Source organism: Schistocerca nitens, chromosome 1 (assembly GCF_023898315.1).
Source record: "Schistocerca nitens isolate TAMUIC-IGC-003100 chromosome 1, iqSchNite1.1, whole genome shotgun sequence".
NCBI lineage: Eukaryota > Metazoa > Arthropoda > Insecta > Orthoptera > Acrididae > Schistocerca > Schistocerca nitens.
Genome location: NC_064614.1, coordinates 561,455,889 through 561,476,348, shown reverse-complemented (window position 1 = coordinate 561,476,348; position 20,460 = coordinate 561,455,889). Strand labels below are relative to the sequence as shown.

General features: G+C 42.0%; 1 long non-coding RNA gene across 1 annotated transcript in view; it reads right to left on the bottom strand.

The window, feature by feature from the left end:
* LOC126254705 (uncharacterized) overlaps positions 1-20,460 on the bottom strand; it is a 294,775-nt gene that overhangs the window by 38,444 nt on the left and 235,871 nt on the right. The window contains exon 2 of the long non-coding RNA XR_007546360.1: positions 15,930-16,039. This is a non-coding gene — a long non-coding RNA (uncharacterized LOC126254705). The remainder of the gene's footprint in view (positions 1-15,929; positions 16,040-20,460) is intronic.

Below are 20,460 nucleotides of genomic sequence, written 5' to 3'. Positions count from 1 at the left end.
CACCGTGGTTCAACAACAAAGTTAGGAGACTACTGCGAAAACAAAGAGAGCTTCACTGCAAGTTTAAACGCAGCCAAAACCTCTCAGACAAACAGAAGCTAAACGATGTCAATGTTAGCGTAAGGTGGGCTATGCGTGAAGCATTCAGTAAATTTGAAAGTAAAATTCTATGTACCGACTTGACAGAAAATCCTAGGAAGTTCTGGTCTTACATTAAATCAGTAAGTGGGTCGAAACAGCATATCCAGACTATCCGGGATGATGATGGCATTGAAACAGAGGATGACACGCATAAAACTGAAATACTAAACACCTTTTTCTAAAGCTGTTTCACAGAGGACGACCGCACTGCAGTTCGTTCTCTAAATCCTCACATGAACCGAAAATTGGCTGACATCAAAATAAGTGTCCAAGGAATAGAAAGTCAACTGGAATCACTCAACAGAGGAAAGTCCACTGGACCTGACGGGATACCAATTCGATTCTACACAGAGTATGCAAAAGAACTTGCCCCCCTTCTAACAGCCATGTACCGCAAGTCTCTAGAGGAACAGAAGGTTCCAAATGATTGGAAAAGAGCACAGGAAGTACCAGTCTTCAAGAAGGGTCGTCGAGCAGATGCGCAAAACTATAGACCTCTATCTCTGACATCGAGCTGTTGTAGAATTTTTGAACATGTTTTTTACTCGTGTATCATGTCGTTTCTGGAAACCCAGAATCTACTCTGTAGGAATCAACATGGATTCCGGAAACAGCGATCGTTTGAGACCCAACTCACTTTATTTGTTCATGAGACCCAGAAAATATTAGATACAGGCTCCCAGGTAGATGCCATTTTCCTTGACTTCTGGAAGGCGTTCGATACAGTTCTGCACTGTCGCCTGATAATCAAAGTAAGAGCCTATGGAATTTCAGACCAGCTGTGTAGCTGGATTGAAGAGTTTTTAGCAAACAGAACACAGCATGTTGTTCTCAATGCAGAGACGTCTACAGACGTTAAATCAATCTCTGGCATACCACAGGGGAGTGTTATGGGACCATTGCGTTTCACAATATATACAAATGACCTAGTAGATAGTGTCGGAAGTTCCATGTGGCTTTTTGCGGATGATGCTGTAGTATACAGAGAAGTTGCAGCATTAGAAAATTGCAGCGAAATGCAGGAAGATCTGCAGCGGATAGGCACTTGGTGCACGGAGTGGCAATTGACCCTTAACATAGACAAATGTAATGTATTGCGAATACATAGAAAGAAGGATCCTTTATTGTATGATTATATGATAGTGGAACAAACACTGGTAGCAGTTACTTCTGTAAAATATCTGGGAGTGTGTGTGCAGAACGATTTGAAGTGGAATGATCATATTACATTAATTGTTGGTAAGGTGGGTACCAGGTTGAGATTCATTGGGAGAGTCCTTAGAAAATGTAGTCCATCGACAAAGGAGGTGGCTTACAAAACACTCGTTCAACCTATACTTGAGAATTGCTCATCAGTGTGCGATCCGTATCAGGTCAGGTTGACAGAGGAGATAGAGAAGATCCAAAGAAGAGTGTCGAATTTCATCACAGCATTATTTGGCAAGCGTGATAGTGTTATGGAGACGTTTAGCAAACTCAAGTGGCAGACTCTGCAAGAGAGGCGCTCTGCATCGCAGTGTAGCTTGCTGTCCAGGTTTCAAGAGGGTGCGTTTCTGGATGAGGTATCAAACATATTGCTTCCCCCTACTTATACCTCCCGAGGAGATCACAAATGTAAAATTAGAGAGATTCGAGCACGCATGGAGACTTTCCTGCAGTCGTTCTTCCAGCGAACCATACGCATCTGGAACAGGAAAGGGAGGTAATGACAGTGGCACGTAAAGTGCCCTCCGCCACACACCATTGGGTGGCTTGCGGAGTATAAATGTAGATGTAGATGAATTGTAGTTAAAAGTGTCTGAAAACATTTTGCTTCAAAATTAACACACAGCAAAATAGTTCACATTCACTAATTTTTTCCCCCAAGCAGAGAATTTAGTTTTCAAACTGTCATTTCAAGTCAGCCACCGCAAAATTTGCATTTTATCTTCTTGAAAAGTTTATTTTCAAAATAGAACAGAATATCACAGCAGTCTTGTTACTCCAACAACATTAGAATCTGGAGCTAAAACAGAAGCAGTTGTAATAGAGGAATATTTGTTGCTAATAGGCCGGCCGGAGTGGCCGAGCGGTTCTGAGCGCTTCAGTCTGGAACCGCGCGACCGCTTCAGTCGCAGGTTCGAATCCTGCCTCAGGCATGGATGTGTGTGATGTCCTTAGGTTAGTTAGGTTTAAGTAGTTCTAAGTTCTAGGGGACTGATGATCTCAGCCAAAAAGTCCCATAGTGCTCAGAGCCATTTGAACGCTTTGTTGCTAATAACAGTTGTGCAAAATATATATATACATAAAAAAACATTCAAAAAGGAACAACCTATTTCAAATTCAGAAGTTCTTCAGGTAAGATTTTATCTACTTTCATTGTGGGAGCATTCCAAAAGGTAAATGAATGAAGTTAAATACAGAAACTTGGAAACAAAAATAAATAACTTTATTTTCTTCCTCATTAAAGAGCAAAAAAGGTGACAAAACTTTTAAAAAGATGATAACCTTAAAAGTGAGAAAGGTAACTGAGTCCTCGCCCCGAATGAGTAGTGACAGTTTTAGCCATCTATATATGACGTATGCAGTGAACTATTCTGACAGCAGATTTATCTCCACTAATGTAGCAATGTGTGATTGTCTGGATTTTGGATCTACAATGTGGATTCATATTTTAATGTGGGTTAGGAGTCTAGCAGTGAGATGCAAGGAGAAATTTTAATCATTGTGGGAAAAGGAAAAACAATTACATAAAACATGTTATAATGCGGAACGCCGAGTGGGAAATTGCAACAACAGGTTCATCTGTGTACTAATTTTGAGATCCATTAATGATGGGAGATTTAAAGGTTTTCTTATCAAATAGTCTAGTGATGCACCAGAGAAGCAGAATATTACTGAGCATTTTTGTGTGTTCAAGGAGGAAACACATTCACAGAGGAGATGTGTTGCACTGAACTGCTCTTCTGTTTGGATTATCATTAAATTTTTAACTGTGGTGATGGTATATTCTTTATGTGGGAATTAGAAATGTGTTTCATAGATATTTAGTGAAACAATTATTTAGTAATACATATTTGCTATTGTGGAAATGGAAGAGAATGTAGATAAAGATGAGATGGGAGATATGGTACAGCGCAATGAGTTTGACAGAGCACTGAAAGACCCGAGTCGAAACAAGGCCCTGGGAGTAGACAACATTCCATTAGAACTACTGACAGCCTTGGGAGAGCCAGCCATGACTAAACTCTACCGTTTGGTGAGAAAGATGTATGAGACAAGTGAAATACCCTCAGAATTCAAGAAGAATATAATAATTACAATCCCAAAGAAAGCAGCTGTTGACAGATGTGAAAATTAGCGAACTATCAGTTTACTAAGTCACAGCTGCAAAATACTAACGCAAATTCTTTACAGATGATTGGAAAAACTGGTAGAAGCCATCCTTGGGGAAGATCAGTTTGGATTCTGTAGAAATATTGGAACACGTGAGGCAATACTGACCTTACGACTTATCTTAGAAGAAAGATTAACGAAAGGCAAACCTACGTTTCTAGCATTTGTAGACTTAGAGAAAGCTTTTGACATTGTTAACTGGAATACTCTCTTCCAAATTCTGAAGGTGGCAGGGGTAAAAAACAGGGAGCGAAAGGCTATTTACAATTTGTACAGAAACCAGATGGCAGTTATAAGAGTCGAAGGGCATGAAAGGGAAGCAGTGGTTGGGAAGGGAGTGAGACAGGGTTGTAGCCTCACCCCAAAGTTATTCAATCTGTATACTGAGCAAGCAGTAAAGGAAACAAAAGACAAATTTGGAGTAGGTATTAAAATTCATGGAGAAGAAATAAAAACTTTGAGGTTCACTGATGACATTGTAATTCTGTCAGAGATAGCAAAGGACGTGAAAGAGCAGTTGAACGGAATGGACAGTGTCTTGAAAGGAGGATATAAGATGAACATCAACAAAAGCAAAACAAGGCTAACGGAATGTGGTCAAATTAAGTCAGGTGATGCTGAGGGAATTAGATTAGGAAGTGAGACACTTAAAGTAGTAAAGGAGTTTTGCTATTTGTGGAGCAAAATAACTGATGATGGTTGAAGTAGAGAGGATATAAAATGTAGACTGGCAATGGCAAGGAAAGCATTTCTGAAGAAGAGAAATTTGTTACATCAGTACAGATTTAAGTGTCAGGAAGTCATTTCTGAATGTATTTGTATGGAGTGTAGCCATGTATGGAAGTGAAACATGGACGATGAATAGTTTGGACAAGAAGAGTATAGAAGCTTTCGAAATGTGGTGCTACAGAAGAATGCTGAAGATTAGATGGGTAGATCACATAACTAATAAGGAGGTACTGAATAGAATTGGGGAGAATAGGAGTTTGTGGCACAACTTGACTAGAAGAAGGAACAGGTTGGTAGGACATGTTCTGAGGCATCAAGGGATCACAAATTTAGCATTGGAGGGCAGCGTGGAGAGTAAAAATTGTAGAGGGCGACCAAGAGATGAATACACGAAGCAGATTCAGAAGGATGTAGGTTGCAGTAAATACTGGGAGATGAAGAAGCTTGCTCAGGATAGAGTAGCATGGACAGCTGCATCAAACCAGTCTCAGGACTGAAGTCCACAACAACAACATATCTGCTATAATCTGTTTAACAGGTTTTCACTATTTTTATTTACAACTTTTGTTAATACTTTGGGGATAGGAAACTTCTAACTCAACATTAATCAAGCTTCTGTGTATAGCATATTAATCTATATGTAATGCTGTCATCACAGGTAATGAATGCTATATTGATTCTCAATGGAGGAGTCCTTAATAAACTGGAAATCTACAATTTGTTTTATTTAGCACCTCTGAAGAAAGATGTGAGGAGTAGAGGCAATTATCTGTACACTATGTGCTGTCTACTACAATAAGGAGGATACACAATACGCACCTCCTGAAGGCAATCTTAGGAAACTAAGAAATTGCAGCTACACTTTGTTACTCATTTCTAGTAATGAAACACACCCACTACCACATGATATAAGCCCACTTTAATAATAAAATTATACAATTTAGTAATATCTTCCATATAAATCTGATAGATTTAAACACTTGTTTGGCAAAGAAGCTAAATCCCCATATGTGTTCCCTTGCACTTAACAAGTTTTCATTTTATAAGCGGCAGCCTGCTTCATTGACTGACTAACTGTAAAAGTGAGCTCTTACCTTGGTTTATCAATATCACTGAATTCAATAATCTTTGCTATTAAATCTGCTATCACATGGATCATGGAGGTAAAAAATGTTTCATTGTTACACTGTTAGCAGCTCGGATATGTCTTTCCTGCAAATATCATATAATTTTAAGTGGAAACACAGAAGGTGACAGTTACGATATAAGGAAACTCACAGGAGTTAAGGGGAGGTTCTGCTCAACACTGATGAAAACGTGGTTACCCCACCCTCAAATATTTCACGTTCTGAAGTATATAGATAATGCCTGCAACAGAATTTTTTGATTGGGAAACCATTTTACAAGTTACAGGATGTTGAATAGAACCATGTCCCAGTCAAAATATAGGCACCTGTAGGCAATAAACAAATTAATTCAAAAAAAGATTTAATCAGTACATGGCTTCTTTCCAATCATGATCTGATTATAGGATGGGAAATGGTAATCTCCAGTTATTATTATTAAACAAATTAAACAGTGTATGTATTTGCATTTCATATTTCACGCATCTCTCAATAGCACGCTATCATTTCATTATTTCACAGCTATTAATAACTAGAAGAATAATAAACAACTGCTAAATGAGAAGGCAGATGAAGCACTTCGGTGATCATCAGATCGCACTTAACTCAAACGGCGGGCTGTAAGACCAGAGCTGGTCGGGAAGTGTAAAGGACAGATATGTTGTCTGCCACAGTTGGTGTTAGTTTAGACTTTATTAGCTATGTAGGTTATTTGAACATATAGTTAAGAACAGTGTGATATTAATTATGGAAATATGCAATTCATTAATTTGTTAAAGAATGGAAATAATTTGTGTCTCTAAAGTGGAATGTAATTGTGCAGTTTCTCGTGTTCTGCCAATAAAAAGCAAGTGGCATCCCATATAAAAAAACTGATTGGAAATTTAATTATTTCTAAAATAACAGTTCCTCACCAAGAGTTTCTTACAGCTTCACGATAACAGATCCATGACCTACGTGCTGTTTCCTGCACAAGGGAAAACAACTAAAGAAGACTGTTGGTGAACATTTATTAGAACTTACACATTCCATTCAAGGTGGTGGAAGCAAATAGGCAGCTCATGTGTACTGTAGTTTAGTACAAATGAGATCAGTGACACGTAATCTGTGGTAACACAGAGGAGGTATGAAGGATAGAAATACAGGGTGTACATAAAGTCCTAAAACACTTTCAATTATTTATAACACATTAACCAAACACTGTACAGATATCACACATATGTCATTTTGCAGAGAACCCCTGAATGTTTTTTTTCATGTATACCATCACAGCTTAGATTGGTAATTTGCCAATAGTCAGCACTAGTCGCAAACATGGTGAGTTTAGGTGAGGAGCGAGCTTTCTGTGTGTTGGAGTTCAACAAAACTAAGTGTGCTACAGCTGTTCAATGGATGTTTAGAACCAAGTATGGTAAGAAGCCACCAAATGCATTGCTTTTGGGTGTGGTTCCCCAAAGATAATGTTTTTTGTGCCTCGTCACGTCGAAAACTGTATGGGCCATTCTTCTTCGACGAGAGCACTGTCACTGGATATTCCTAATTGGCCATGTTGCAGCAATGGCTGATGCCTTGAATGCAATCAGACTCTCTGTTCGTCTTTCAGCACGATGGAGCTCCACCCCATTTTCATCATGAAGTTCGTGGATATCTGAACACGGATCTGCCGCATCGATGCATCGGCCTTGCAACAGAAGGGAACAGTTGTTTCATGAAATGGCCTCCCCGATCAACAGATCTCACTCCATGTGACTTTTTTGTGTGGAGGCACATTAAAGATCTGGTGTCTGTACCGCCTCTACCAGGTGATGTAGCAGAGCTACGGGAGAGAATAAGAGAAGTGATTGCCACAGTTGACGATGCCATGCTGGGACGGGCATGGCAAGAGTTCGATTATTGTATTGACATCTGCTGCATCACTCATGGCTTGCATATTGAATGTTTGTTAAAAAATAAATAAATAAATAAAAATAAAAATTCAGAGTTTCTCTTATCAATGCAATATGTATGACATCTGTACAATGGTTAGTTCTTGTTCAATAAATAGTTGTAGTTGACAGTGTTCCCGGTCTTGATGTACACCCCCCTTATTTTGAGGGAATGGTTTTTTTTATATGTGTGTATATATACATATATATATAGACACACATTCCACGTCGGAAAAATACATCTAAAAACAAAGATGATGTAACTTACCAAATGAAAGCGTTGGTATGTTGATAGGGACACTAACAAATACAAACACACACACAAAATTCAAGCTTTCGCAACCCACAGTTGCTTCATCAGGAAAGAGAGAAGGAGAGGGAAAGATAAAAGGATGTGGGTTTTAAGGGTGAGGGTAAGGAGTCATTCCAATCCCAGGAGTGGAAAGACTTACCTTAGGGGGAAAAAGGGACAGGTATACACTCGCACACACACACATATCTGTCCGCACATATACAGACACAAGCAGACATATGTAAAGCAAAGAGTTTGGGCAGAGATGTCAGTCGAGGCGGAAGTACAGAGGCAAAGATGTTGTTGAATGACAGGTGAGGTATGAGCGGTGGCAACTTGAAATTAGCGGAGGTTGAGGCCTGGTGGGTAACGAACGGTAAGAGTGGATATATTGAAGGGCAAGTTCCCATCTCCGGAGTTCTGATAGGTTGGTGTTGGTAGGCAGTATGCAGATAACCCGGATGGTGTAACACTGTGCCAAGATGTGCTGGCCGTGCACCAAGGCATGATTAGCCACAGGGTGATCCTCATTACCAACAAACACTGTCTGCATGTGTCCGTTCATGCGAATGGACAGTTTGTTGCTGGTCAGTCCCACATAGAAAGCTTCACAGCTGAATGGGGTCATTGTGGGGGTGTTGTGAGGGTGACATGGTATTAGAAGGTGGAAAGTGTAACACACTGGCTGTTCAGAGCATCCTCCTACAGGCCAACTGCAAATTAGAACAGCATGCAACCCTCCACCTCTAAAAACTACCCAATCTCCTGGTTTCCCACCTCCAGAGAGGCAACTCACTAACCCGCCACAACCTTTCCAGCAAACCTCAACCTACTCTCATTGCACACAGACCCAGTCTCTCCCATCTACTCAATCTCCCACTTCCAGCTCCACTCCCCCCAAAACCTCAAAATTCTAATCAACACAATCTGGAACCACAACACCCTAATTCAGTAGTTAACCTTTCCTCCAAACCTCTCTCCCAATCCAAAACCTCTGTCCTATCCAAAGGTCTGCCCTTCAGCCCTACTCCCAGATTCATCCAAACAGCCCTCGTCAAAGATTTACTGTCATACACTCGTACTCTCTGCTGGAAATATCACTTTGCACGAAGAAAAATAATCGTAATCCTACTCCTAATGATCCAACCCCCAAAGACACTATCCAAATTGAACACTGCCAGGAACAGTTCCGTACTCCGTCACAGCGGGACCCACCTCCTCTTCCTCAAAATCACCCTCTCCAAACCTTCCAGGAATTTCTCACTTCCAGCCTTGCCTCTCAATCCTTCTTGAAAAACCCTAATCCTACTCCCAACATCACCACAGCTGAAGCCCAGGCTATCCGCGATCTGGAGGCTGACTGATCCATCGTCATTCTTCCGGCGGACAAGGGTTCCACAACCGTGGTACTTGATCGTCAGGAGTATGTGGCTGATGGACTGCGTCAGCTTTCAGACAACACTACATACAAAGTTTGCCAAGGTAATCCCATTCCTGATGTCCAGGCGGAGCTTCAAGGAATCCTCAGAACCTTCGGCCCCCTACAAAACCTTTCACCTGACTCTATCAACCTCCTGACCCCACCGACACCCCGCACCCCTACCTTCTACCTACTTCCTAAAATTCACAAACCCAATCATCCCGGCCGCCATTTTGTAGCTGGTTACCAAACCCCCACAGAACGTATCTCTGCCTACGTAGATCAACACCTTCAAACCATTACATGCAGTCTCCCATCCTTCATCAAAGACACCAACCACTTTCACGAACCCCTGGAATCCTTACCCAATCTGTTACCTCCGGAAACCATCCTTGTAACCATTGATGCCACTTGCTTATACACAAATATTCCGCACATCCAGGGCCTCCCTGCAATGAAGCACTTCCTTTCACGCCGATCACCTGCCACCCTACCTAAAACCTCTTTCCTCATTACCTTCATCCTGACTCACAACTTCTTCACTTTCGAAGGCCAGACATACCAACAATTAAAGGGAACAGACATGGGTACCAGGATGACCCCCTCGTACGCCAACCTATTTATGGGTCGCTTAGAGGAAGCCTTCTTGGTTACCCAGGCCTGCCAACCCAAAGTTTGGTACACATTTATTGATGACATCGTCATGATCTGGACTCGCAGTGAAGAAGAATTCCAGAATTTCCTCTCCAACCTCAACTCCTTTGGTTCCATCAGATTCACCTGGTCCTACTCGAAATCCCACGCCACTTTCCTTGACGTTGACCTCCATCTGTCCAATGGCCAGTTTCACACATCCGTCCACATCAAACCAACCAACAAGCAACAGTACCTCCATTATGACAGCTGCCACCCATTCCATATCAAACGGTCCCCTCCCTACAGCCTAGGTCTTTGTGGCAAACGAATCTGCTCCAGTCCTGAATCCCTGAACCATTACAACAACAACCTGAAAACAGCTTTCGCATCCTGCAACTACCCTCCCGACCTGGTACAGAAGCAAATAACCAGAGCCACTTCCTCATCCCCTCAAACCCAGAACCTCCCACAGAAGAACCCCCAAAGTGCCCCACTTGTGACAGGATACTTTCTGGGACTGGATCATACTCTGAATGTGGCTCTCCATCAGGGATACGACGTCCTCAAATTCTGCCCTGAAATGAGATCCATCCTTCATGAAATCCTCCCCACTCCACCAAGAGTGTCTTTCCGCCATCCACCTAACCTTCGTAACCTCTTTGTTCATCCCTATGAAATCCCCAAATCACCTTCCCTGCCCTCTGGCTCCTACCCTTGTAACTGCCCCAGGTGTAAAACCTGTCCCATGCACCCTCCCACCACCACCTACTCCAGTCCTGTAAGCCGGAAGGTGTACACGATTAAAAGCAGAGCCACATGTGAAAGCAGCCACATGGTTTACCAACTGACCTGCCTACACTGTGAAGCTTTCTATGTGGGAATGACCAGCAACAAACTGTCCATTCACATGAACGGACACATGCAGACAGTGTTTGTTGGTAATGAGGATCACCCTGTGGCTAAACATGCCTTGGTGCACGGCCAGCAGATCTTGGCACAGTGTTACACCATCCTGGTTATCTGGATACTTCCCACCAACACCAACCTATCAGAACTCCGAAGATGGGAACTGTGTGTGTGTGTGTGTGTGTGTGTGTGTGTGTGTGTGTGTGTGTGTGTGTGTGTGTGTGTGTGTGTGTGTGTGTGTGTGTGTGTGTGTGTATATATATATATATATATATATATATACCTGTCCCTTTTTCCCCCTAAGGTTAAGTCTTTCCACTCCCGGGATTGGAATGACTCCTCCTTACCCTCTCCCTTAAAACCCACATCCTTTCGTCTTTCTCTCTCCTTCCCTCTTTTCTGATGAAGCAACCGTGGTTTGTGAAAACTTGAATTTTGTGTGTGTGTTTGTTTTTGTTAGTGTCTCTATCAACATACCAACGCTTTTGTTTGGTAAGTTACATCATCTTTGTTTTTAGATATATTTTTCCCACATGGAATGTTTCCCTAATCCCTCAAAATAAGGGGGGTGTACGTCAAGACCGGGAACACTGTCAACTACAACTATTTATTGAACAAGAACTAAACATTGTACAGATGTCATACATATTGCATTCTGAAGAGAAACTCTGTATATAGGCCATTTTAAGTGCAGTATGTTGTAGCCTTAGGAATGCAGTTGTTTATGTTCTCTCTTACCAATACCTTGCAGGTACTGATCCTAGACTCTAGAACAATACTTAAGAGTTGATAGCTTGGTTGATTTACGTAAAATTGCGTCGAATTCCATCCATCTGGAGTTCCATCATGCACAAAAATAATCCATTTCTTGTTCTTCTTAACTGTCTGCTATTACATGAAGGCACTTTGAAACCTGTTACTACACATCAATAAGGAGTGATAATGTCCTCGACATGGGCACATCTTGAGAAATCTTGTGCCCTTGGATGGGTGAGGACTCAGCAAGCTCCACTCATTCAAGAGACGTGGATTGTAGCGGCCTAATTCTGGTCAGTTGCAGATTAAATCGGTAATGGTGCTGCAGGGCGGGTAGGTCAATGACAGTGTGAGGGGGGGTCTTTCACTCTCTACTTTTACCCTAAGACAGTGAGAATGTTCTGTGACTCCCATACACAGAGAGATAGATCATAAATTAAGCACTATGCTTGAGGTGTTAGAAATATGTAGAGCACTGTGTGATATGCTTTGATGGTGTACATGTTTGAGAATTAGCACTGCATGGATGTACTTCACAGTCATCTATCCACGTTTGCAATGATACTTGCAAAGTGGAGAAGGGATGGTTTAGCTATGATACTGAAACTGGGAAACATGCTGTCACATCATTGGTCAGTGTTGAAACTACTGTAAAAATTGCTAAAATTGTTCGTACTATCAACTGTGATGCTTATTATCAGAGTAAATCGATGGTGTCTTTTCCATCTCATCCGTGCACTGGCACCCTGTTGGTTACCACATAATGACTGACTTACATCGCTTGTTTGAGTTGGAGAAAGAGTTTTGGTGGATGGTGAATAGGACTGAAAGTGATTGCATACATGACTGCAATTATGATGAATCAGTTGAAACAGGACATAGAGTCATCAGCTACTCCATGACTATTACAGATGAGTTTAAATGTAGAGCTCGTGAATCACTTTCGGATTGTAATTTCGAAACCATCCACAACGCCGCAAAACTCCCCCAATCTGCTTATGTTGTAACTCTCTTTTATTTAAAATCATCCATGTTTGTGGCATGTTATGGTAGCCATAGTAACAATATGATTTACACTGTGCGACATCTAGTTTTCTGCAAGAGGCCATGGATCAGAATGTCTTAATGTCAGTTTAGAATCTGACACAGACCTTGAAGTCGTGGAAGAAAAACAAAATGCATGGCAGTGTACAAGGCATGTCAGAGTAGAAAAAATAATGTTTCAAACAACAAGACAGGACCACAGGGAGCGTCTCTTTCGATTTACAGTATAGTCTGTGGGATACGATCATCCTCCTACAGGTGATGGAACCTTAAACTGCCCTCTGCAGGGGATCAAAAGCTGTATATTTAATATGATCGGCCGCGCAGGGTAAGCCGAGCAGTCTAAGGCGCTGCAGTCATGGACTGTGCTGCTGATCCCGGCGGAGGTTCGAGTCCTCCATCGGCCATGGGTGCGTGTGTGTTTGTCCTTAGGATAATTTAGGTTAAGTAGTGTGTAAGCTTAGGGACTGATGACCTCAGCAGTTAAGTCCCATAAGATTTCACATACATTTGAACATTTAATATGATCGTTCCACACCGGCAGCAGCAGCAGTTTGACAGGTAAATTCAGTGACGGATGGGGTGTCCTATTAGGATTGCTAGGAGGAATGCTATTCTTGGATGCATCACAACAACTCTCTCTTTGCGCCGAACCCACATTGCAGCTATGTGTCATCGCGCCAGCAACAGCGCCTAGGTGAGTTCAATATCAGATGAAATTAATGGAGATTTTATAGTTCGTAATTTTTCTCTGTTGGATGGTAGAGAATAACGATGATAGCATGTTGGGCTGATAGATGAGAATGGACACGGATCTGCTTTGGACTGTAGTATCTGTATCTAGTTTGGAGGCGCACCACAATGTGCACATTTCCACCGAATGGTTAAAACACGGTCCTGTTGCACTAACTCAGGTTGTTCTGTTTCTATACGGGTTGAAGAAGGTGCTGGATATGGCTTTCTCCAACTTCTGCTCAGTTCTGACTTAAACTGGAATGATCACATGTGGAAAGCTGCAGAAACGGGAGCAGTTGCAGGATTTGTAGGGACTGACTAAAATCATATTGGAATTTTACTGTAGCAGATAGGTTAGAGAAAGGTGACTCGTTTCAAGCTATGAGAGTGCCAGAAATGTGATTCACTTGTGGCCGTGATCCAATGCAGGTATGTGGTTGAATGGAAGGACTTGATTCCAAATCATAGACATCATTTCTAGCTGACAGCGTAACACTAGCGATCTGAAAAGCTAGTGTACATTTCTTATGACCTCAATCAGCGCACCAATAAATGTGTGAGTACTAGGGGATTGATGATAGATTCTCCTTGAGCATCAGGCTTATAAAGTATGTGTTTGTGTTCCGACATGTGCAAATGAGATGACTGTGGAATACTGTGATGGCAGAGGGAAGAGTATGCCAAGTCATAAGAATTCCCCTAGTAGTAGGGGATGCCTGGGTAATAGGAAATTCATGATAGGTTCACCTTGAGCATCAGGCTTATAAAGTAAGTGTTTGTGTTCCGACATGTGCAAAGGAGATGACTGTGGAATATTGTGATGGCAGAGGCAAGAGTATGTCAAGCCATAAGAATGGTACAGATATTTCTATTTCCAGAGCTACAGCCGTCAGCAGGATGTACTTCCAATACTTTGCTCATTGTCAAATGCCATTCAATTGCGACTGCAACCGTAACATTTAATTGTGAGTACAATGATAAAACATATATGTGACTGGTTTTCTAGGATTATTGTGCTATTTGTGATTGGCGGAAATGATTTACGTTTCCCATTAACGGGGGTCTGCCTGATTGGAGAGGGCTGCTGGAATGTAGGAATGTAGATGACTTAACTGTGTTGTCCTCTAGACGACCGAATAGCGAGCTAATACTTAGTATGTGTTGGATAGCTTTCGTAATCGCATGGAAAATTGAGAAGATTGAAAATGGAGGTCTGTTTGCGGTGGACTGTTATTCCCTCCCATGCAAATTTTTCGATTGACTGCTTCTGCACATTTCACACCTTTATTTAGTTGAGGGAACATCAATTGTGGTGTGTACGTGGAAGACACGTTTGCTGGTTCTCTAGACAAGAGAAACACGTTAGTTGACTATGTAAATTATATGGATAATTTGGAATCTGTTACATCACAGACATCGGTATTCACATATGGAAATATCAGTATCCTCTATTTGTTTCGAGTTTTCACATAAAGGTCTTTGCAGACGGGATAATTTTCTAGTTACTCAGTGGTCTACGGCACGCTCCAGCTTCCTAAAGTATCGGGTTTGTAGAGAAATAATTTCATGTCTATATCTTCCGAATTATGTTGCGTGAGTGATTGGCAGTATACTGTTGTGTGTTTGATATTGAGATGTACTGCGAAAATGGTATAATATTATTGCAAACCATGTGGAAATACATGTGTTCTTGTAATCCCAAAGTCTACAGATGGGTGTAGAAAAGCAAGCAAGCAAGCAGGTCTGGACCAGAAACAGTAACGTGTTTGTGGCAAGGGGGAAATGAGCCGGAATTTGTAGAAGAGTTCTGAGAGTGACTTCAGTCCGCTGAGGGCGCTCTGGTCACCCATCGGGGATGGATGACTGCCGACCTCGCAGGGAAATATCTAGTGCTGTGAGGAGTGTACAGGGTGCTGTCTATCTTTGATGTATATGCACAAATGATATAAAAGGACTGATTTTGTATGGCACAGGACACAAATTGTATGTTAACTACATCAACACGGTACGCGGTGATACATTGCTGGGTTGGAGATCTGTTTCACTCTCTAATATTCAAGATCCTGTCCTCAGTGGGGGAGCAGTGTAATTGAGTAAGAGACTTTCCATATCTGACTATATGTAGGGCATGATGCAGAGTTTATTGTCGATGCAGTATGGTGAGCTGTACAAAATACAATCATAATCCTCTATTCATTCACAAGACATCCTTTGTGCCGGGACGTAGGAGCGTCTACAAACAGATTCGAACAAGATGAGGGCAAGGTATGTATGGAAAGTTCTGAGAAAGCAAGTGTTCAAAGACAAGTTGAAGCATACCGCCCATCTCTGGCGGGGATGCTGTCACCCATCCACCACTGTGGCATTAGGACATCTCAAGATCTGTAGCTGTAGGATGCCAAAAAATCCGGCCATTTCTTTCTCTCAAGATTTTAAGATTTTAAACATGGCTGAAATAGTAACTGTTTAAATTCTTCACGGTAAATAATAACAGCCAAACAGTTGCAGGATAAATATTCATTGAAATTCTTGACCACGGTTTCGGTATATTTAAATATACCTTCACCAGAAGTAAAATACACCTGAACAGGAAGACACCTTCATTAGCAAAAACTTTGCATCAGAACTGGGAAAGAATAAACACTATAGCTTAATTAACAGTAAAATTACCAGAGTATTATAAGCACAAAAACTTTTAGTCACTTACTAAAATCACATTCTGCACTGGAGATACGTAAAACAATTGTGCCAAAGGTCTCGTCAGTAGTTAAAACATCATCTCCATTTATACAACATAATTATGGGCAGAGGGTTGATGCAAACACAGCATAGTATCATTACCTCACCTGTGAACTAGCGTGAAGAGTGTGTGAAAGCCCTAGGGCAGACAGTTACACCGAGAAAGGGCACTTGTGGTATGCGCGAGATGCTCACGCACGTTAAAACCCATGGATACCTACACATACACATCAAAATTATTATAAGTTGTGCTAATTCAAACCTTCTGTCTTAATAAATAAAACATATCAGAACAATTTAAAAACATCTACATAAAATAGAAAATATGAAACCAATTTTTCCTGTCTCCTAGTGTCAAGCAGATGAAGCTTGCGCTACGGAACACATCTAACGAGACAAGGCACTAGTATTATGCGCATAACTTAAAAGGTAAAATACATACTAGCGAAAACAACCAAATTGTTTAAGTAAACCGAAAACATCCGTCGTTGTGAATAAAAACCAAACAGAGTCATTTAACCACACATACACATCGAAAGCAACAAACAGCAAATATCAAAAATACGTAAAATCCCAACAAGACAGGAAAAGCGCATCTCACCATGCAGTTTTCTTGCCTGTTGATGTAGAGGTAGCCCAAGTGACGTATTTTCCTGCCATTTTCCTATGTTAGTAGAGGTAGCTGTGGTGTGTTGAATTGTCCTAATGGAAGAGGTGGTGGTTGGATGACTTGGGTTAGTGGAGGTTGCCCAACTGCCCTTTCTTCCCTCAATTTTTCTTATGTTAATAGTGGGTGCATGTCCGCCCGATTGGCTGTGCGGTCTAACGCACGGCTTTCCGGCTGAGAAGGAGCGCTTGGTCCCCGATACGAATCCGCCCGGCAGATATGTCTCGAGGTCTGGTGAAGCTGCCAGTCTATGGATGGTTTTTAGGCGGTTTTCCATCTGCCTCGGCGAATGTGGGCTGGTTCCCCTTATTCCGCCTCAGTTACACTATGTCGGCAGTTTCTGCGCAAACAAGTTCTCCACCATTACTCTACCATGCAAACATAGGGATTACACTCATCTGGTGTGAGACGTTCCCTGGGGGGTCTACCAGGGGCTGAACCGCACAATAATCCTGGGTTCGGTGTGGGGCGGCGGAGGGGTGAAGTGGACTGTGGTAGTCGTCGTGGGGTTGCGGACCACTGCGGCTGCGGTGGGGACGGAGCCTCTCCGTCATTTCTAGGTTCTCGGTTAACATACAACATACAACAGAGGCTTCATTATCCTGATGGAATTTGAACTTCCTGCCTTTTCTGGGGGAGGGGGTTTGGTTAGTGGAGGTAGCCCAACTGATCTATCTTCCCGCCAAAATTCATACTTCCCATCAAAAGCCGCCATCTTGGATGACAGCATCAGATTACGTATGGCGGCCATTTTGGATGATGTCATCGCCGCCATCCTGGATAATGGTACTTTGTGCTAATGCCCCCCTGGGGTGGGGGAGACGTCATCGCCGCCAATTTGGATAACGGTACTTTGTGCTGATGCCCCCCTTGTCCCAACACTAAGTAGTTCAGTCTCACAGTAGTAGTGACGAACTGGTGGACAGATACAAATAAACAGTGGTGAAGTCAGATATAGGTTTAGTGATAAGTGTAGTGATACATGTAGTCACGTGTAGTGATACGTGTAGTCAGAAATAACCAAAGTGAAAATGTAAATTCAAACGTAGGTGATGAATCTGAAACAGCTGATTCAAAACCCAAAAATCATATTGAGAATTCTGAAGTAGCCATGAATGATCTCACTGAAAATGTAGCGTTCACTAATAATGACAGCAGTGGAGACGTCGATTTAGTGGCAAACAATGGTAATATAAACCCAGGATTTGTAGTACCAAGTCAAAACGAAATCATTCACTGGAATGACGATGCCAGAGAAATGGACTCTGATGTTGACATTACTAATGAGACTGTAGCTGAGTTACGTATATTAAGCCTGGTACAGGGCAACAGCTGATATTTTACCATCTCAGGTTGATTTTCAGGATATAAGATCTATACTAAAATTAATTTTGCAAGAACAATTAATTAAAGCACTCAAGAAAATAGAAACGGGAATAAAAGAAAGTAGGGAGGAATTAAGTAAAACAATAGACACAGGATTGAAAGAAAATAAGGAAGAATTAAGAGACGTTAAGGCAGAAATATCTCAAATTAACGATAAACTCAACGCTTTGGAACAGAACATCATACATCTTGCAGCTAAAACTGAGGGATGTTGCAGGAAAATATATTATGAAACAAAAGAATAGGGTAAAAATTAGAAGCCTGTAAGTCAAAAATACGGGGACCGATCAAATATAAACGAGATTTTATTTTTTTCTTTAAATTCATTTATTGAATAACTCAAGGAAATTATAATTTATTTTTCCACACAGTCTCCGGCTTTGGAAATGCATTTGTCCCAGCGTATTGGCAGCTTTTTGAAGCCCTAATCATAAAAAGAACTGAGTCGTGTCTCCAGCCAGTTGCGCATGAACTCTATCACACTGACGTCATCTTCAAATCGTCGCCCTCCTAGAACTTCTTTACGGGCTGTGAGGAAGATGATCAAGTGTAGTCCAGTGCATTTCCTGCAGCTTGGAGACAGTTAGAGCTGCAGTATGGGGTCGCACATTGCCGTGGAAGAGGACGACCTGTCGAATCGGTTGGTCTCGTGCTTGGCGGCGGTATGCAACTCTCGCCTTGTTCAACTGTTCGCAGTGGTAAGCAGCATTGATTGTGCGTCGCTTATGCAAAAAATAAATTAGCAAAGTGCCTTACTGATCGAAAAAAAAAAACGGTTGAAAGAGCCTTGCCAGCTGACAATCGAGTCTTGGCTTTCACTGGTGCTGCCTCCCCTTGCTTCCGCCACTCCTTGCTGGTTTGTTTGGATTCTGGAGTGTAGTGGTGAACCCAGGTTTCGTCGCAGGTGACGATCCGACTCAAAAAAGCATCACCGTCTTCCGCAAACCGTGCTGTAAACCTCTGACAGACCTCCAAACGTCTCAACTTCAGACTTTCGGTCAAACGTTTAGGGACCCATCTGGAACACACTTCACCGAACTGTAGGTCGTTTGTGATGATTGCTTGACAGCACTAATAATTGATTCCGACTTTTTGTGCAATTTCCACAGGGGACCAGACTGCACAATAACAATAACCCTGGGTTCAGTGTGCGGCGGCGGTGGGGCGGGTGGACTGCTGAGGCGTGTTGTGGGGTTGTGAGCCACTGAGGGCTACAGTGGGACGAAGCCTCTCCATCGTTTCTAGGTCCCAGGTTCAAATACACAATACAATGTAATAGTACTGTTTTGTCACATCCAGATTTAAATTTACCTTTTTGCATTTTTACTGACCGTTTAGAATACAGGTTGGGAGCTCATCTTTGTTAAGTCATAGAAAACGGAGATACAGTGGAAATAAAATCCATTCATTTTGCCAGTTGTACTAAACAAATGGAGAGAAGATATTCAGTAACAAAAAAGGAAACTTTAGCAGTAGTGTGGGGGTTTAAGAAATTCAGATACTATTTTACGGAGAGGAAAGTAAAAGTGCTTACGGACCACAAGGCTCAATCATTCCTAATGGATTATAGGCTACATCATAACAGACTAACGAGATGGGCTTTAGCGCTTCAGGAGTAAGATTTCTGAATAGAATGCTTGCCAGGGGAAAGCAATACAGATTGCCTGTGGGTATGGATAAAGCTGATTTTAATGATTCAGGGCAGAAAGAAGACTCCATGTTACACCTAACAAAAGCGAAACACGAAGAAAAAATGAAGAGCATATTTAAAAAATATGAGAAGGGAACAATAAGGATGACACTATTAAAATGATCAAAGCTGATTGGAGTAGAAAGGCGAATGACAAGGTGAGGAAGCACTATGTTATACATAAAGATGTGTTGTATCGCAGAAAAGACCCTGACAAACAGCATGGAAGGTCTGTTGGCCAGAACATGAATTTGAGAGGCTACTGTGGTCCATACATTTCACATACGCTCATTTGGGTGCCAAGAAATTTGCGGAAAAAATTAAGGAAAGTTGCTATTTTAATAATACAGAAAAGAGGGACAGAAAATTCTAAAATCATGTGATGTACGTCCGAAAAGAAAAACTTTACACTCCAGCAGTAAAGTGAAAATGCATAGCATGGTCCCAACAAAAATACTGAAAAATCTCGGAGGCCCACCTCACAAAGGGGGTACAAATACCTGTTCATTGTGTTACACATGGTCTCGAAACATGAAAATTATAAAACTTCCTGGCAGATTAAAACTGTGTGCCCGACCGAGACTCGAACTCGGGACCTTTGCCTTTCGCGGGCAAGTGCTCCACCAAATGAGCTACCGAAGCACGACTCACGCCCGGTACTCACAGCTTTACTTCTGCCAGTACCTCGTCTCCTACCTTCCAAACTTTACAGAAGCTCTCCTGCGAACCTTGCAGAACTAGCACTCCTGAAAGAAAGGATATTGCGGAGACATGGCTTAGCCACAGCCTGGGGGATGTTTCCAGAATGAGATTTTCACTCTGCAGCGGAGTGTGCGCTGATATGAAACTTCCTGGCAGATTAAAACTGTGCGCCCGACCGAGACTCGAACTCGGG